Raw genomic sequence first — 17,694 nt, 5'->3', positions numbered from 1 at the left:
TCGGTCCACAGTGAGCAGGTGAGGTCCCTGTGCAGCCAGCACCTGGAGAAGGGTCTGTTTCACCTGGCAGACCTGATGAAGAGAGTTCAGACCCTGAATGGTATTTGTGCAGAGGTCATTAAACCAAGTAGTGGGATTTAACCCCTTCCCTCTGCAACATGTGAAAAACAGTTGCTTGAGGCTGGAGGAGAGGCCCTGGAGGGTCAGACACACGGTGCATTCCGAGGGTGTTTTACTTAGTCTGCTTTTTAAGTTAAAGGCAGTGGAGAGAGCCAGGAAAGGCAACCAAATAGCTGAATGTTCACTTCATTGTAGAACTTCCCTCTTCTTTTCCTGAACTGCCTTTAATTTTTTGGTCATTTTGCAGATGTTTTCACAGTTGAAGAGCTCATCACTCACACCTGTGTGGTTACCCTGCTCCCCTCCTGGCTTTTTTAGGGCTGCAGCAGGTGTTTGGCATGTAGCTGCACAAGAATCCGGACTTCTGGGACCTTCTGTTCTCCAACACCTCTCCTGCTAAGGCACACCAGAGGTCTCCTTCCTTGCAACGAGCTGACATTGCTGGAGAAATGAGCAGTGGGAAGTCGAGTACCTCTGAGTTCACGAAACCCTCCTCCCCACAGCCTGATGCCTTTAAACTGGGAGGCTGTGCTGATCCCCAGCTCCAGGTGTGCTGTGGGCATTCTGGATGCTTGCCTGAGTCCTGGCTGGCATCTTTATTTCATGTGGGACTTAGGAGATCAAGTGTTTTGGGGGGAGGGGGGGTTTCTTTGTGCCTGTTTCTGCTGCTGTCACAGCACCTTGATAGCGGTGACACTCCTCATCCCACTGGGTGAAGCTGTTTGCATTCACCGGGAAACTTCTGCTCCCCTTCCCTCTCCTCCCAGAGCTTTGTACATCCCCAGGAACCACTCACTGGCACTATCAATATTTCACACTCTCATTTGCAGGAGGCTGGGAGCTTTCTTGTTTCCATGTTTATTGGGCTGGTTATAAATCTGAGTTTCTCCTTATCCTGACACAGACTGTTTGTTTTCTGCTTCCTGCTCCGAGGCTCATAAATCATTATTTTCTCTTAGATTACACTAATGGAATCAATTCACTGATATTCTTCTGTGCTCCTGCTCTGGGCTTTCAGGGGCTTTCTGCTGAGACTGACATCATTTTCATTGAAATGAGCTTCTGTTGTGGTGCAGTGGGTGGGGAGGAGGGGACTCAAGGTAGGGTGGTCAATTTGCTGCTAGGAGAGGGCTGTTCTGATCCGCTGAAGCGATGACAAACATGAGCTGGGTTTATCAGCTTGATCCTCAGTGTTATGGGCTGGCCTTTGGGGTGGGGAGGGGAGAAGAGAACTGAAGCTGTTTATCAATTTTTCAGCTTTGCTTGAAAAACAGCCTTTGCTTCCTTTTACCTGTGGTTTCTAATGCCTTAGAGACCACAGAACCAATTTGTGTGTCATATTTTAGGGAGAAGAGCGATACAAATGCCTTGGGTGTGTTTGAGAGAGATCCTTTTTACATTTCAGATCAGCTGAGCAAATCCATTTGCAAGACTTAATTGTGTTTCTAAAAGGGATGAGATGCTGTGCTGCTGAAGGGCAAGCCCCTGGGACCTGGGGAGAGTTGCTTTTCTGGGCTGACCCTCTTAAAAGCTCTCGTGTGGTCAGTACCTCGTACCGCGGGGGTATCGGGGTGGCAGCGTACCGGCTACTGCTTGAGAGGCAGGTGTGAAAGTACAAGACTCAAACTATAATCCTCATGCTGAAATGTTGATCAGTAACCTCAAAAACACACTGGGGGAGCCCAAATCCCACGGCCTGTCTCATCCCAGGCTCCGTGCGTAGCTCTGCAGCTGAGCAGCCCGGGCTTTGAGTGCGGAGGGGAGGGAGCAGCCTCTGGAGAGAGTTAAATCCACTTCTCCTCTTGTGCTCACTGTCTTTTTCTTGACTTGGGACCCTCCTCAGCAGCTGATGGGTGAAGCTGTTCGCTCAGGAGCCGTGGAACAGCGGGGCCAGGGGTGGGTTGCTTGTCCTTGGGCACCGGGTGAGGGTACACCCGACCGTGGGAGCTGCCTGCAGCGAGCGCGGTGCTACGAAGAGTTAAGGGCTCTGGTTTGGATCTCCAAGGCATGCTTGAAGCCAAGTTCTTAAAAAAGGAGTTTAATTTGTTGCTGTTCCATTTGCCAGGCGTATGACCTCACTAAACTTTTAGCAACAGTTCTTTGTGCCGAGCCCGGCCCCTGGGGAGCCTGGCGCTGCTGCAAATGGCTTCTTGGCTGCTGTGAACATGGAGCATGTTAAACACAACCGTGAGTGAAAAAAAGTAAGAATCTTCAAGCACTGCCCACTTCCCTTCCTGTCTGGGAACTGGAATTGGATGGATACCACAGCTGAGCTCATAACTGAGCAGGCAAAAACCCGGCGCTGTGGTGTTGACTCTTCTGTCTGGGAAGCAAGAGGACCAGGAGCATCCTCTGCCCTCGGGGTCCTTGCTGGATGTGACTCCACCAGTTAAGGAGGAAGGGAGTCCAGCTATGAGCTAAGGAGCTGGGCTAAAACCAGCCAGCCTCGTGGCACGCGGCGCGTGTTACGTAAGGACTGTGGAGAGCCACTTCTGAAGGAAATGCTGCTTGAAACACGAGGGAGTAGGAGGGGAGGGAAGCAAATCGCTTTGCAGAGATTTGTCACTGGTGACGTGGGAGCTGGGCTGCGGTGCTGGTCCTGCTCTTAGAACTGGTTGTCTCCACGTGCCACGCACGGGGCGTGACCCCAGTGCTGTAGTTTTGGAAAGGAAGAGCACTGGGAAAGAAGATTTTTCTTCGTGATGTTCATGTGTATATTTGTCCTGGATGGAGCTGTAGGAAGCTTCATGTGTGTCTCTGGGAAAGCTGGGAGCTATTTCCAGCTCTGCAACAGAGCTGGCGTCACAAGCACGCATCCCTCCCTCCTCAGTCCCCCGCTCTCCTCGGGGGCGAGCCATGGAAATGATGCCTTCCTCTCTCCAGGTGCAGGCTCGGGGGATGGAGATCTCCTCCCAGGCTTGCACGGCGTGTCAGGGGAGAGAGGTGGGCTTGCTTCCAGGGCGCAGGTCCCAGCACCCTGTGCTTTCTCCCTCTCCTCGTTCGTAGCGCGGCAGCCGGCACTGCTGGGGGCTGCATGCTGAGCTCTGTGTCACAGTGACAGTTGTCACCCTGGGCTGAGTTTGAAGGTAACCTGTGTGGCTTCTGAGTGCAGATTGGCACATGCCTGCATCAGCGCATTGGGACCAGGTGCTGCAGGCTGGTCTCTGGTGAGGGATGAGCATGGTGACCAGTGGGATGCTCTGGCAGAGGGCAGCCTGTTGTCTCCTTAGCTGTGGCTGGCTGAGCCGGGTGACCGCTGGCTGAGGCCATGAATTTGTCTTTCCCTGGTGGCTGCCCTTAGATTCCTTCACACTTGCTCCAGCCCTCCCTCCCTGACAACACAATGCAGCTGGAAACCCACCAGTCTGTTGTCACAAAGCGGGTAGGCTGAACCAGCACTGTGACCCAGTGCTGAAAACCTGTCACCTCGCTTCTCCTCCGCTGCTTCTGCTCCCTGCAGGCATCTTCCACGCAGCCCATAGCTCACTGCAGCCTTCGGGATGCCGCTGGAGCTGTGGGTGACAGCGATGCTCCTTCCGCAGGTGTCGAGGCAGGAGCTTCTCAAAGGCTGATCCTGCTTGCTCCAGGTGGTGTGTGCTGTTGGCTGAAAGTTTTGCCTGGCTTCATCACAGGGACTCTGGGAGCGGGGCAGACATTGAATTTGCAGCTTTGCCTCTGCAGCATCTCAGTTCACCTTGTGTCTACTGGCAGTGATGGAGTTTAAGAAGCCCTTCCTTCCCTGAAGCAGCTTCAGGTTTGGCCAGTGTAGCAGGGTCAAGCTGGTTTTCAGGCTCTGCTTCTGAGGTCACTTAATGTGGAGAAGCTTTGCACAGCAAGGCTCTGACCAGCTCTTCTTCCACTTGCTAGTGCTCCAGCACTACCACTGTGTGCCTGGGGCTGCGGTGAAGTCCCTGGTAGGGAACTGGTCGCTTACAGGAGTGAGGTGAAGGGCCAGAGGGGAAGCGGCAGCATTCGGCTGGGAAGCAGCTGCCCCCGCCAACCCCAGCCTCAGGTCCCACAGTGTGGGTGGGAAACGGTGGGGCCTGGTGCCATTCCCACCACTGAGGTGGCCCAGGAAAGGTGTTCTCAATCCTTCCAGCTCACCGGGCAGCTCCAGTCATGCTCCGCAGCAGTGGTGGCACAGCTGGATGGCAGCTGTCTAGAAGAAAAGCGTAGGATGGGTGGGATGATCTGGAACAAAAGCTCCTGAGGGTGCTCCAGAAGCAGAGACTGAAATCCTGCCCGCAAGCTGGAGAGGAGTGATTTGGGGGGGGTGCAGCTGCCTTGCCCTGAAGCTGCTCTCTGAGGGCTCGGTCTGCAGCGTGATGATGCAGCAGACGATGCTTCCCTGCCTCCCTGCATGAGGAGGGCAGGGGTCAAGCTGCGGGTTTGGGGGCTGAGCCCCGCCAAGGTGACCCATTCAGATACGGCCGTGCCTCTGCGCTGTTAAGTCGATTAACAAACAGCTTTAGTGCCACTTGATCTCTTGCTTAAAGATCGATCTGTGCCCGCTGGGTTATGTTCTTTGCAGCTGCTGTTTGTTTCCTAAGGGAGGAGGTTGTGACCCGTGCATTGGGGTGATGTATTTCTTTCCTTTATTATTTATGAAATCAATAGAGCTTAAAAAGGAACATTTGCTGCAAAGCGGCCGGAGCGAGGTGTGCTGGAGAGGGACTGCAGAGCCGGCCCCACGGCCTTCCCATCAGCTGGGCAGCTTTGGTGGAGTGGGGGAGGGCAGCTCCCCTGAGCCCAGGGGCTGGTGTGTCCCTGGATGTGCCTTGGCAGTGGTCCCGGTGACAGGACAAGCAGAAACTCCTGCCCAGATACCTGCAGGTCAGGCAGTGAAGCGTGGGCAGGGGTAGGGGGTGGTTTTTACCCTTGTTTGTGGAGGGCAGAGCGGTTGTTGCTGTGCAGCACCCTGTGCAAGGTGCACAACACTGTCCCTTGCCTGTGCCAAGGCTGTCTGGGCACTGCTTGCCAGTACCCCTGCCACAGTCCAGGTTTGTGCCCTGCACGGTGCCACCGAGTCCTGTGCCTCTGGACTGTGCAGCTGCTCTGAGTGTTGGGTTTGTGACCATCCCTGCAGACTGGAAAAGGCAAAACCTGAGTGTGAGGAGGCAGCAGCGAGCAGCCTCACTGCCCTAGCCGCCCAGGCTGTCCCCCGTAGCCATGCCTGGCGGTGGGATCCACTGGTGAGGCAGCTCCTGGATGGCTGGGGACATCCGAGGAGTGACCCAGGAGCCTCTGTGCCAGCAGGGGAGGGAGCCTGGCTCAGGCTCTGTCACAGGCTGGTGTGATGAATGTCCCCTGTGCTCCGCTGGCACTGGGCAGGAGTGTCCTGGCACTGGTGTGGCATTTTTAGAGGGACTGAAGCCGTCAGAACCAGCAGCTTCCCAGCCTGCCAGTGGGGTACCTGCCTGCTCTCAGCTCGGCTGTTGCAGGAGCTGCCTCTGCCCACAGCCTGGCTGCTCGCAGAGACAGGTACCCCCTCCCTGCTGCTTCTGCGGCGAGCGGCTGCTCCCCTCACATTGAAGGCAGCCTGAGTCCCAACAGAGCGAGTCCTTAGGGGATGTGCCAGAGCTGGAAGGGAGAGTAGGGAGAAGAGTCCTGGAAAAAACAGGCAGCAGGACCAGGAGAGCTGGAGACAAACTATCCCGTGCTGCTACCAGGCAATAAATCGGGTAAGGGCACCAGGCAGTGAACCACTCTATTGTCATGCATGGGGCAGCACAGTGAGGGGGCAAGGGTAAACACAGCCACACTTGAGAAAGACCTGGAGCTTGGGTTTGGTGTCGGGTCTGTCCCTGCTCTGGGCATCAGTTGCTTGTTTTGCTTGCAGGAGTGAAGTTTGCTTCCCTCTCCCACCTGCTGAAGTTGGATGGCAGCTTTGAAACCTCACGTGGTCATCTCACCCCGACCCTGCTGGGCTCCACTGCAGCGAAACGAGGAGCCCCTTCGCTCCGTGCTGCTGCCTGGGCCCAGGGGTTGCCTTTGCCACCTCGCCAGGCTGGGGTGATGGGGAAGGAGCCACAGAAAGCCAAAGCAGAGTCAGCTGGAGGCATCTTGCCCTAGCCCACCCCGGCATTTCGCAGCGCGGTGCTGTCAGTTGCCCCATATCCTGCAAGGAGCTGCACTCACCCTGTCCTGGGCAGAGGCATCACAGCCAAAAAGCCCCTGCAGCAGCTCAGGTTATGCTGGGAGGAGGGTGTTGGAGGTGGGGGGGTAATGAAATGCCCATTGTAGATCCCCAGCAGATGCTGCAAAACTTCTCCCCATCTGGAATACTGACGTCAAGTGGAGCCAGTGGCAGGTGAGGCATCTGGAGATCCCAACAGCCTGGCAAGCCATGGTGTCACTGGTGGCAACGTGTCTCTGCTTCCAGCAGAGTGGCAAAGCCCTGTGTGTGGTGTGATCACACAGCCCGGGGTAAGTGTGTGCTTCGGCCTCAGCAGGTGTGGGGCTGAAAGCCTTGGATGTGGTCTGTAGCCCAGTGTTTGTGTGATGTCCCCTTGGCAAGCTGTGAGCTGGGATTTGCCCATGGGGACAACCATTAGACTCACCCCCCTCCTTTTCCTTCACCCAAGGACATGGTCGGGCTCTCCTTCCTTTGCCAGCCCTCGGCCATCAAGGAGAGGATGGAGGTCTTGGGTGAGCTGAGGTTCCACTGCTGCTGAGGGATCCCTTGTGGACTTCCCACAGGCAGGGACAATATTTCTATTAATGGGGTGGTGGGAGAGTCCAAGCCAAGCGAGCAGAGGTAACGCTGAGAGACCTTCAGGTGTTTGGTCTGAAAGAGGTCCACGCTGCAGTGATCTTCTCTCCACTGATTTAGGGCAGGAGGCACAAATGTTGGTCAAAATGGGTTGTTCTGGCTCACCCTCAACATCTGGAGCCTGCAGAACATTGTCCTAAAGACAGGTCCCCACAGTTGCCTGCGTCCCTCACCAGTGTCCCTGTTTGGCTGAGGAAATAGCTCATGGTTGTGTTGAAATGTGTTTGGTTGGGTCACAGCCCAGGTGCAGAGCTGTGGGTGCTGTTGGATTTCCTGTGCATCCAAGGGCTCATCTCTCAAGAGCTTTCTCAAGAGGCTTTCTTGTCTCCCACACCAAACCTCCTCCCTTGTTGACTCTCCACAAGCTGGTTTCCACACTCTGACTTTGTGCCTTAATCCCTTCCCCTTTTTCTCCTGATGATGTTGCCTGGTGGGTTCACTGGAGGCTTCTTGGAAGGGATGAATCCGTCTCTCATTTTTCTTCCCCAAAGACTTCTTCTTCCCTTGATACAAAGGCTTTCTCCCCCCACGCCAAGTGACCAGGCATAGGTCCATCTACTCAGCTCACCCTGAAGATGCTCAGAACTCGCTGATAGGGTTTGTGGTCACCGTTTCTCGGGGTGGCCCAGGGCATGAGGAGAGACCGGTGCAAGAGGCAGCAGAAGGAGCCGGGAGGTGAGGGGGCTGCTGCCCAGGCTGGCTGCTGGGGAGGGGCTTTGGATGGCTGCTGCTCAGCGCTTTCCCTGTGCCTGGAATTCTGACTGGCCAAGGAGCAAACTGGCAGCTGGGCTCCTCTGAGCTGCGTGGGGCTGCACAGCTGCAGGGTCACGGGGACGTCGGTGTGTCTGTTCCCCAGCCCCGGGGAAGAATTTGGTGGCTAAACCATCCCAAAGACAACTGGCTGCAAGGCAGAGGTGGGTGGCATTGGCCAAGCAGTGTGTGTCTGTGTGTCTGCCCTTCCTTGTGCAGCTCTCCTTTGGCTCCTGCCTTGAGCACAGCGCCGAGGGTCCGTGGGAACGCTGCATCGGTGGCCTCTGGTCAGGCTGGTGTGAGAGGGCAGATTGGGCTGCATGGAAGGCATAACAGGGAGCTGGTTGTACCTCCCCTTATCTAAACGTCCTCACTAGTGTCTTCTGCAACAAAAGCTTCCAGGTTGGAGCAGAAATGAGTTCTACCAGGGCCTGCAGTGGTGCCGATGGGTGAGCAGCAGGTGCCTGGCTGTGAAGAGGAGCTTCCCTGTCTGTGCGTGGTGCTTGTGGAAAGCCTCTGGGCTGGCTGATTTCAACCATTCCTGTCCCCTGGACCCCACATTTTCAGGTCCCTGGACTGCTCTGGAGCATGGGACTTCATGCTGGGGAGCAGAAAATGGTAGCAAGAACACGGTGAGTGAAGGGGAAGGAGCGAGGTGCTTTGTGCTCCCCCTGCTTTTCTGGAGGAGATCCTTAGAGAATCTTTACCCGACTGGTCTAAGCTCTCTGCAGGCTCCTGGGTTCACTGAGGCAAGCACGGCCTCTCCAGCTGCAGGTCCAGGCTGGATGTCTGCCACACTCAGAGCCCATCTAGGTTGGGTGGGATGTTTCAGAGCTCCAACAGTTTCTCCTGTTGGAAGCTACGACCCAGATGGATAAAAGGGTTTCTCAGCTCCCAGGCTGAAGGAGCGGGTGTCCGAAGGGGAGCGGTGCCGAGCGTGCCATGGTCCATCAGGAATCCAGGGTGGGTCAACAAGAAGCGCTGACTTTATAGGTGCTGGAGAAGCATGTAGAGCTGGCAGCTCCTGGGGATGCTTCCTAGGCATGACAGGAGTGTCCAGAGCTCCAGTCACAGAACTCCCCCACTGCCCTGGGCACAGGTGGGTTGTGAGCAGCGCCAGGACAGATAGCAAAGACCTTGCTGGAGATAGGTTCTCTGAAATGCCTTCATTTCCCTCAAATTCCCACCTGTTTGCCATGAGAAGTGCCTTTGTTTTCTGTCAGGCTCTAGATCCAATTGAGATGTTTTGGGTTGGGGGGTGATCAGTCACCCTTGGAGCAAACTGACTTTGAAAGGCAAGTGTGAGGTGTAATACTCACAGCAGGATGCTGGGATCTCTGAGCCTTCCTGCTCCTGTAGAGGCAAAGAAGGTCTCTGCCCTTTGCATGGCACAGATGTTCCAGCTGCATTCACACACGCAGGGTTTGTGCCCTGTCCAGAGCCCTGAGGGAGGGAAAAACACGATGAAAATCATTTTGGTTACAGAGAAAACTCCCTGTGGCTGCAAAGTGAGACCTTTGAAATGCTTTGGAATCATTTGCTTGCTTACAGTGCTTTTCAGCTCTTCTCAGGCTTTCCAAAGGCCAAATGCTGGTTTTGTTGCTGAACTCTGGAAGAAGAGGTCCCTTTGGCTGGCGCTGGGGACAGCCTTGGGTTCCCAAGGGGAAAACTTCAGGAGCTGTAGTGCTTCGGTGGGAGTCGCTCTGCAGCCTCATGGAGGTGGCTGCTGCCAGCCAGCGCCTGCTGACTCACCCCAAGTCCAGTTGGGTGAAAGACTTGGGTGGACAGTGAGTTTGCAGAAAAGTGTCACTTCATTGACCCTGGAACTGTCCCAGATCCAGCCCAGCTGTGGTCAGGAGAGTACTGGGGTCATTGGTGGCCCCCTGTGCGCAGAGCACTCCCTTGAGCTTGCTTATCCAACTCTCTCTTGCTTCTGACAAGAGCTGAATCCATTTTCCCAGTTCCTAAACCCCCACCCATTTTTATTTCTCAGCAGTTTTTCAGCCCAGTGAAACCCTCCACCCTCGGATGACAAAAGGACTTGTCCCCTGCCAAGTGGCAGGCCCCATCACCACAGCATTAGGAGGCTGCAGTAACCCTCAGGGTGGTGAGGAAACCAAAGGGAATTCAGGCAGGAGCTTTCCTCTGCCTGGAAAATTCTTGCAAATTCTTTCTCTGGACTGAACAGCGAGGGAAAAGTGATCAAGTAAATGATCACTTTGACCACTCTGACCTCCAGAGCAGAGATGTTTTGGGTGCAGCAGCTATTTGGAGCCCACTCGAGCTGGACTCCCTTCCCATCACACCCAGACCCTCTGTTTAGACCTTCCAGGGGACAGACCTGGACTTTAACTCCAAAGATAGGGGCTGGAGGGTGTGAGGCTGTGCGGGTGTTGTCTCAGCTGCCGGGTGTTGGGGTGTGACGTGCTGCGTAGGTGTGAAATGACGGCAGTGAGCGTTTACCAACAGTGCCTGCGGTGACGTGCAGGGACCTGCCTGTCAGTTTGGACCATCTGTTCCTGGCTGTGTAAGTGTCTCTTCCCTTTCTTGGTGTCTCCTCAGCCTGGTTCTCCTCTTTCCGCTCACAGTCCCTGCCGTGGGTGCCGCTTCTCCCTCTTCCCAGTTTTCCATCCTAAGCCAGTTCTGTAGCCTTCTTCCTACCAACACGCTGGTGGCTTGGGCTTGGGCTTGATTCTTCATGGTGGATTTAATCACAGAATCACAGAGTTACCAGGTTGGAAAAGACCTTTAAGCTCATCGAGTCCAACCTTTCCCATCCTGTGCTGAACCAGATCCCTGAGCACCTCATCCACCCTTTTTTAAACATACCCAGGGAAGGTGACTCAGCCCCTCCCTGGGCAGCCTGTGCCACAGCCCCACAACTCTGCCAGGGAAGAACTTTTCCTTCACATCTGCTCTGACCCTGCCCTGGGGCAGCTTGAGCCCATTGCCCCTTGTCCCATCTCCTGTCCCCTGGCTGAAGAGACCATCGCCCACCTCTCTGCACCCTCCTGGCAGGGCAGGGGAGGTGGGGAGAAGGTCTCCCCTCAGCCTCCTCTTCTCCAGGCTAAAATCCCTGCAGCAGTACCCCTCTTGGGAACCTGATTTCTCTTGTTTGAGTGGTTCTTGCAGTCTCTCCCTCCCCTTTGTGTGGCAGACATGTGCTCAGGCTCTGCCTGGTTCTTCCCTTTGCTCAAGCCCCAGGGACTGGAGCTTCTGCTGATGTGGTGCTGTAAGGTGGAGCATACCCCTAACACAGAGGGAAAGCACTCCTTGCCAAAGTAGCCAGGGAAATGCAAAATGCCTCCCTGGCTGTATCTGACCCTTAGGGTGGCTCTCCCAAAGGACTCTGCTAGGGGAAGAACCCCCCCTGCTCTTCTTTCTCTCCCTATTCCAGACTGGGCAGTACTGTTGGAGCGTGCCCTTGTACATCCATGGGTAATTCTTACCCTGACTACACAGCATCGTGTTCCTGGAGCAGGGAGGAAGGACCATGTGCCCATGGTGGCCTCACAGGGACCACCGGGAAGGCAGCAGCCCTGCGCGTGGTGTGTGGGGGGAGATGACACGTGGGAAGTAACTGTCCTCAGCTTTGCCTTGCTCTTGGTGCTGGAGGGAGGCCCATGCGTTGCTCTCCCACCTCTGAGAGGCAGCGTGTGCTGCTTTGGGGCTGTTCCTCTCTGAGGGAAGAGGTGAGGGCCCAGGAGGAGCAATCCCAGCCAGAGCTGACCCCGGTGCTCCGCTCCTAGCTCCACTTGTTGTCTGGCTCCACGGGGTCTGGGTGGGCACAGGCTGTCCCGTGCCCTGGCACTGCTCCTCTGGCCATGGCTGGTTCTTGCTTTGTGCTCTCTCCTCCTCAAGCACACGATGGACAAAGGAGGAGAATCCCCAGGGAATCTCTCCTGGACAAGCCTTCCCGGCGCAGGGTCTGTGTCTGCAGGATTGGTGTGTTGTGCACTCCTCTCTCTTGCTAGTTCAAGCAAATGCACACAAGTGGTGCTGCTTTTACCTGCCTCTCGGGGTGACTCACTCCTGGGTGAGCCCTGGAGAAAACAGATGTGGTCATTGGGCTGCAGATCCCATCCTTTTCTCACGGCCCTGTGGTCAACTGGCTTTGCCAGGCGTGCGCTGGGCGAGCTCCTCTGAGCAGGAGCCCTCCATCAGCCCAGTGCCCGCTCCTGCACCTCCTGCCCTGCTCCAGCCTTCCCAGAGGGATCCTCCTGGCTGCAGGGGCTGGGCGGGGGGGGGGGGGGGCCCTCATTCCTGCAGCCAGTTTGGGACACTGTATTCCATTGGTTTGGTCCCAGTGGGATGTTGGTGCAAACTGGTGCCCTGATCCATTCAGCAGCTCACAGAAATGTGTGTTGTGCCTTTCACTGATGTCCTCTTCTCCTCCTCTGGCTCCTGTACGGGCAAATCTTGTTAGCTGAAAGCATGGCTGGTACAAAGCAGCGGGGCTTTGGCTCACTTTCCCCCTTCTCCCGTTCTCCTTTTCTGGCTTCTCCTTTTTAATTCTTAAGTAAAACCTCAACCTAAAGAAAAAGCCTGTATTTTAGGGGGAAAAAAAAAAAAACCCTCATAAAATTGAAGAGGGAAGGTGGAATCCAAGTTGATGAATATAAATAATCTCAGGCTTGGGAAAGCCTCAGCTGTTTTCTCAAAGCAGACGGTGCGCTTCTACCTTTTGATTTGCTGCTATAAATATTGGCCAGGTTCTCTCAACTCTTCTGAAGGTAAATGAGAAGCAGCTGCCAGATTTGCTTGGCATTGCATGTCTGGGATGATGAAAGGGCCAAAGAAACTGGAAGATCTGTAATTGGGAGCGGGGTGCTCAGCCATGCGGTCTGGGAGCCCGGTGCAGTGGGGAGGCACGCGCTTGATGTGGGATCTCCCTTCGCCACGGCTTCTACCTGCCAAACACCAGCCTGGAAGATAACTTGTGCTGGCTCCAGGATGGGAGGGGTGCTAAAAGCCTTCCAGTCCAGACAAAGAGACCAGAGACAAACCTGGCTGACGTGGCGCCGGGTGCAGCTCCGGGCATTTGCATCGCTGCTCAAGGGCGAAGGGTTTGGGGTGCTGATGCGCCCTCGCGCACCCCGTGGTGACAGAGCAGTTGGACATCAGTGGACAGGTTGGTGCTGGGATGCATCTCCTTCCTCCCCTCCTTCCTTGAGCATTTTTTTGCTTCCTCAAGTCCCACACGTGGCAGCTGAAGCTTTGCCCTCTCTCTGTTTTCAGTGACTCAGTGTTTTTACTCTGCTTTCCTTCTCAGTTTGCTTCGGGTGTAACTGAGCCCCTGCTGCTGTGGAGCTGCAGGGTAACCATCCCCTGCACCATCCTTCTCAGGGGGCTGGTGCAGGACTGTGAGAGGTGCCGCTCAGCACAGCCCAAGCCTTGGATTTGGGCTGCTCCCCAGCATGGAGCACAGGCCTGCGGGAGGAGGAGGCGAGCGCAGCCTCGGTGGGTCGGGCTGGAAGCATCTCCTGCTTCCAGCAGTGAGCAGTAAGGATGCTGTGGAGGTAAAAGAGGAATTAGGGGGGTGTGTAGAGCTGTCCTTCCCTGGTGGGCAGGGTTGGGTCCGCTCCCCACGATAGATGGTTTCCTACCCATCACACATAAGAGGATGGCTGCTTCTCCTCCTCCTTATCCCAATTTCAACTTGTCTGCCGGGCTCTGTGGAAATGCTGCTGCTGCCAAGGCTGCTGTTACTCCCTGCGCCCTGTGGATTGGGGTCCAAGGTGAGGAGGGCAGCCAGGCCTTTCCACCTCTTCCTGCTCCCTCAAGACTGGGGAGGAGGATGTGCCAGCCTGGGGGATGTCCTGCTCTGGTTGCCAGGGCTTTTCCCTATTCCTGTGACTGATCCACACCCTCGCAGGACTGACCTGACTGGCCAAACCACTGGAAGAGACCAAGCCTTTGAGAACAGTTATCTGAAGAGGAAGAAAAACTAAGGAATGTTTGTCCCTATTAATCCCTGGGGATTAATAATGACTTCAGTGGAACTAATTAAGCAGGTGTGTTGATAATGACAGAGCAAGAGCTGCATCGATACCAAGATGAATGTCAAATGGTCTCCAGTGCTGTGCTGATGTGTGTGCCTCTGGTGCTGCCCCAAGGGCTTGATCCCAGACTCTTGTCCCCAGCCTGAGATCCCAGACCCGGAGGCTTTTACTGCTGCCTCTGGGGTCGTCTTTCCCCCCCCCCCCCCCCAACTTGGCCGGGGGGCTTCTCCAGCACCGCATCCTCGGGGAGCCTGGCTGCGGTCCCTGCCTGTGCCCGGCTGTGCCGCAGTCGGCCCCGGTAGCATCGCGGCCGTTTCCATGGCAACAGCACGTGTGCGGCGGTAATAAAGTCAGATTACAGCCGCTTCCCTGTGTGTGTGTGCAGCCCGGAAAGGAGTTTCTGAGGTAAGAGCTCAAATGTCTTGCAGAGGGGTGTTTTGGCTGGGGAAAGGCAGTTTCTAGCAGCTAGTGAGGACGCTTGTCCTGCACTAGAAAAGCTGCCAGGGATTGAGTCTTCTGGGATTGATTTTTTTTTAATTTCATTTTTTTTTCCCCTCTGCCAAGTAGATTTCATGGATTCCTGTAGTAGGAGCTGAATGTAAAGGGGGATTGTCCAGAAAGGGCTACGGAGCAGGTCTCTGAAGTTTGTACCTGCTCCACAGGGCAGGAACACGGAGTCTGTATTTCCTCAGAAGTGGCTTTCAGAGGTTGCTGTGGGACCCAGTCTCAGCCTGGAGTCATCTGCTGGGGTGGCTCTTTGTCACGGGCCAAATGCCAACAGCCAGGCTGCTGGAGAGCTCTCACACAGCCCTTGGATTTGATCTCCTAAGAGCAAGAGCCAGGCAGGACTGTGTTTTGACTTGGCCAGTGATGAAGGTGAGCCCGTGCTTGCTCTCTTACCATGGCTGGCCTGGAGGCCAGGGATGCTCTGTTGTCTCTCCACAGGGTTACCAGCACCCTTCGAGCTGACCTGGGAGGAAAACTTAAAGGTTGTTTTGTTCTGCAAAACCCAGTCCATCCTGCTCTCCCATCACTCGTCTGTTGTCTCTCTGCTGGGGTAACCAGGGTGCCACCCTCTCACAGGGTAGGGGACCTCAGGGTCCTTGGGCCAAAGGACTCACCCTGTTCCCTCTGCAGCACACCTGCTGTCTGAGGGGTGAGCAGCAGAGCCTGTGGCACCTGCTGTGCTGGCAGGGTGGCAGCCAATGCCAGGGGCTATGTGGCTTGGCAGGTGCTGCCTCTCCAACACTCTGACATTGTCTCCTCCTCTGGACCAGGCGTTGTAGTCCCAGGGCAGTATCTCTGAAAGCCTCTTCCAGATGAGGCCAGGCTGGGGGGTGGTGGTTGGTAGGACCGTTGGTTGGTTGCTGTCTGCACTGTCAGCTCTGCAGCTGAATTTGCAGCCATCCAAAATGACAAGTCCTTCAGCCTGCACTGCTGCAGCTCCAGCAGGATCCCTTTTCATGTGGTCAGACCTGGCTTTCCCCATCCAGTTCCACTGCAACTAGGAAAGCCAGGTTCCTGGGGGGTTCAGGAGCACAATTTCTACTAGACAAGGCCAGTGGGGTTTAGGTACTGTGTGGCTTTTGGAGGCCCAGGCATCTGAGCTGCCCTGAAGTGGGAGTGGGGATGCTGCAGTGAAGAGCAGACCAAGGGAACTTGCTGCTTCCTGGGAACACCAGGTGCATCTGAGTGAGGTTTCTTTGGTTCCTCCCTGCCCTGGCTCATGGGGTAACATCAAAACAGGCTGCCAGTAGAAACAAATAGAGACCAAGGGGATATCTTGTCATGGGAGAGCTTCAGGAGCCCTGGCTGAGGGAAACCTGCCTGCCCAGCTCCAAGCAGGCTGGCAAAGCCGGCCCTTCCCAGGGCTGCTGATCGCTGTCAGCGGACAGGGACAGGCAACTGCCTGGGGCGACGGTGGCTTACTGCAGAAATTAGGGTGAGCCCCAGAGGGGTATTGCAGCCCAAGGAAGAGCCCAGAGGGCTTTAGGGAAGGATTTGGGTGTGGGCTGGGAAAGGTCAGGCCCCAGGTACTGTCAAACATCATGGTTCAAGGCCACAAGCACCCTGCGGTTTACGGTGTTTCTCCCCCAGCTCTGTCCCTGCCCCACCTCCCCGTGTCCCCGCGACGTGCCTGTGAGCTGCCTGTGTGCTTTGGGGGTGTCACCTGGGTTAGTACCCACCAACTCACCCCACGGGTGTGAAAACCAGGGGCTGGCTGCAGCACCAGCCCTGCCAGAGGGATCTCAGCAGCTTCAAAGCATCCTCCCCGCTCAGCTGAGCTTGGCTGGCTTTCAGCAGCCTTTCGCTCCAGCACCGAATTCCTCCTGGGGAAGTGGAAGATTCCTGAAGGAGACACGTTAATTAGCAACCTGTCTGCTCCCTGCAGCCAAGTAGGTGGTGGGACCTCTGGAACCAGGTAGAAATCCATGTGGTATTTAGGTGTGTTTGATTTGCAAGAGCTTGGAGGCCCCTCAGTGCTGCAAGCACATTCTGCTGGGTGCATCCTTGGGGTTCTGTGGGTCTGGGCTGTGCAAGCAGACCTCATTCCCAAGCCAGTATCCTGTGGGCATGAGAATAAACTGGACAGCTGACCAGCAGCAGTTGGAACTGATCCCACCAGTCACGAGTGCATCCTCCCTTGCTGCAGGACACCCACGAACAGATCCACCCTTATTCTGGACTCTGTCACAGTGGAAGGTTGCTCAGGGGCAGTTTACTCACAAATTTGCTCTTTGCTTGGAAGTCAAATGAGCAAATGGGTGGCGCAGCGCTGCCTCGGCCAGGCGTGTCTCTGATGCCGTCCCTAGGCTGGAGGAAGGTCGCTGCCTCCTCCCCATCTCCAGCTGAACATAACCCCAGGAGTTGTAAGCCCAAGGGATTGTTTCAGCCTCCTGTCAGCCCCTGAGAGTGTGAAAGCGAGCACGGGGAGGTCCAAGCAAATACCATCAAACCCATGGAATTTAAACTCAGCTGAAATTGTTGCCACCACCACCATGGTCCCAGTTCTAGAGTGTATTTTTTTCAACTACCAGTAAGTTTTGGTAACTTCTCTAGGACACAAGGGGCCAGCACTGCTGGAATCCATCTCCCCCACCCCCCCCCAAATCTTTTCAGCAGGTCTCCCTCCCTCTCCTCCTGAATTCTAGGGGAAAGAAGGTTGGAGCACGATGGTGCTAAAAGAGGATGACAGACCTTGCTTGTGTTGGCATTGAGAAATTAATGTTTCTTCTCTTTTCTCAGTGATTCCCAATGGCATCAACGTTTGCTTTGGGTTTTGTAAAGCAAAAAAGGAGGAGAAACGGTGAAAAGGCCAAATGTTGCCTTTTCCAGTTAACCTCTTAAAGAGCAAAGGAAGGGTTCCTGCTGATCTCTGGGAAAAGGAAGGGAAGTTGCACTTTCTGCATGCCCTTCCCCCTTGAAATCATTCATCCTGCCTTAAATTAAAATGCTTTCATTGGGAACTGGGGCCGAAGGTGAGTGTTGGTGGGTGTGCTGGCTGGGGCACCCTGAGCAGGTAAGAGCTCTTGGAAGGGCAGCCCTGGCGCTGCAGGATGAGCTGTACTGGGGCTCTTGTTAGGTAAAACCATGGTGGGTGCTGCTGGGGTGGGCGAGGGGGTGAGGACATCGGACAAGGAAAATGTTTAAGTATTTGTAACACAGGAGTTCAGCCCCAGCTCCTGTTAATTTGGGAGCTGCTCTCACCTGCTGTCTCTGGGTCTGAGGGGTCCCCCTCTCCCTAGGTCAGTAGTCTGGGCTCCCAGTATCCCCCAGTATGGCTCCTTGCTCTCTCTGCCTGTGCGTGTTGATGGGCATCAAAGGGACTGAAGGAAAAACCCAGCCTCAATGAGAGGAGTGTGCCTTCCTTTGCCATCAGAGCTGTGAACTCATCGGTTGCATGAGGGTGCTCCCAAGCCAGGGTCAACAAGAGGGACTGAGCTGGGTGAGCCACCTCCTTCCTGCCTTTCCTGAGCCTTTTCCCACCGGTGCCACCCAGCCCACCCAGCATCAGCCCTCTGGGGCTGCTTCTCAAGGCAAAGGAGTTGG

This window comes from Gallinula chloropus (genome assembly GCF_964237585.1).
Source record: "Gallinula chloropus genome assembly, chromosome: 12".
Lineage (NCBI taxonomy): Eukaryota > Metazoa > Chordata > Aves > Gruiformes > Rallidae > Gallinula > Gallinula chloropus.
The sequence above is the reverse complement of the archived record's forward strand: the minus strand, read 5'-3'. Positions refer to the sequence as shown.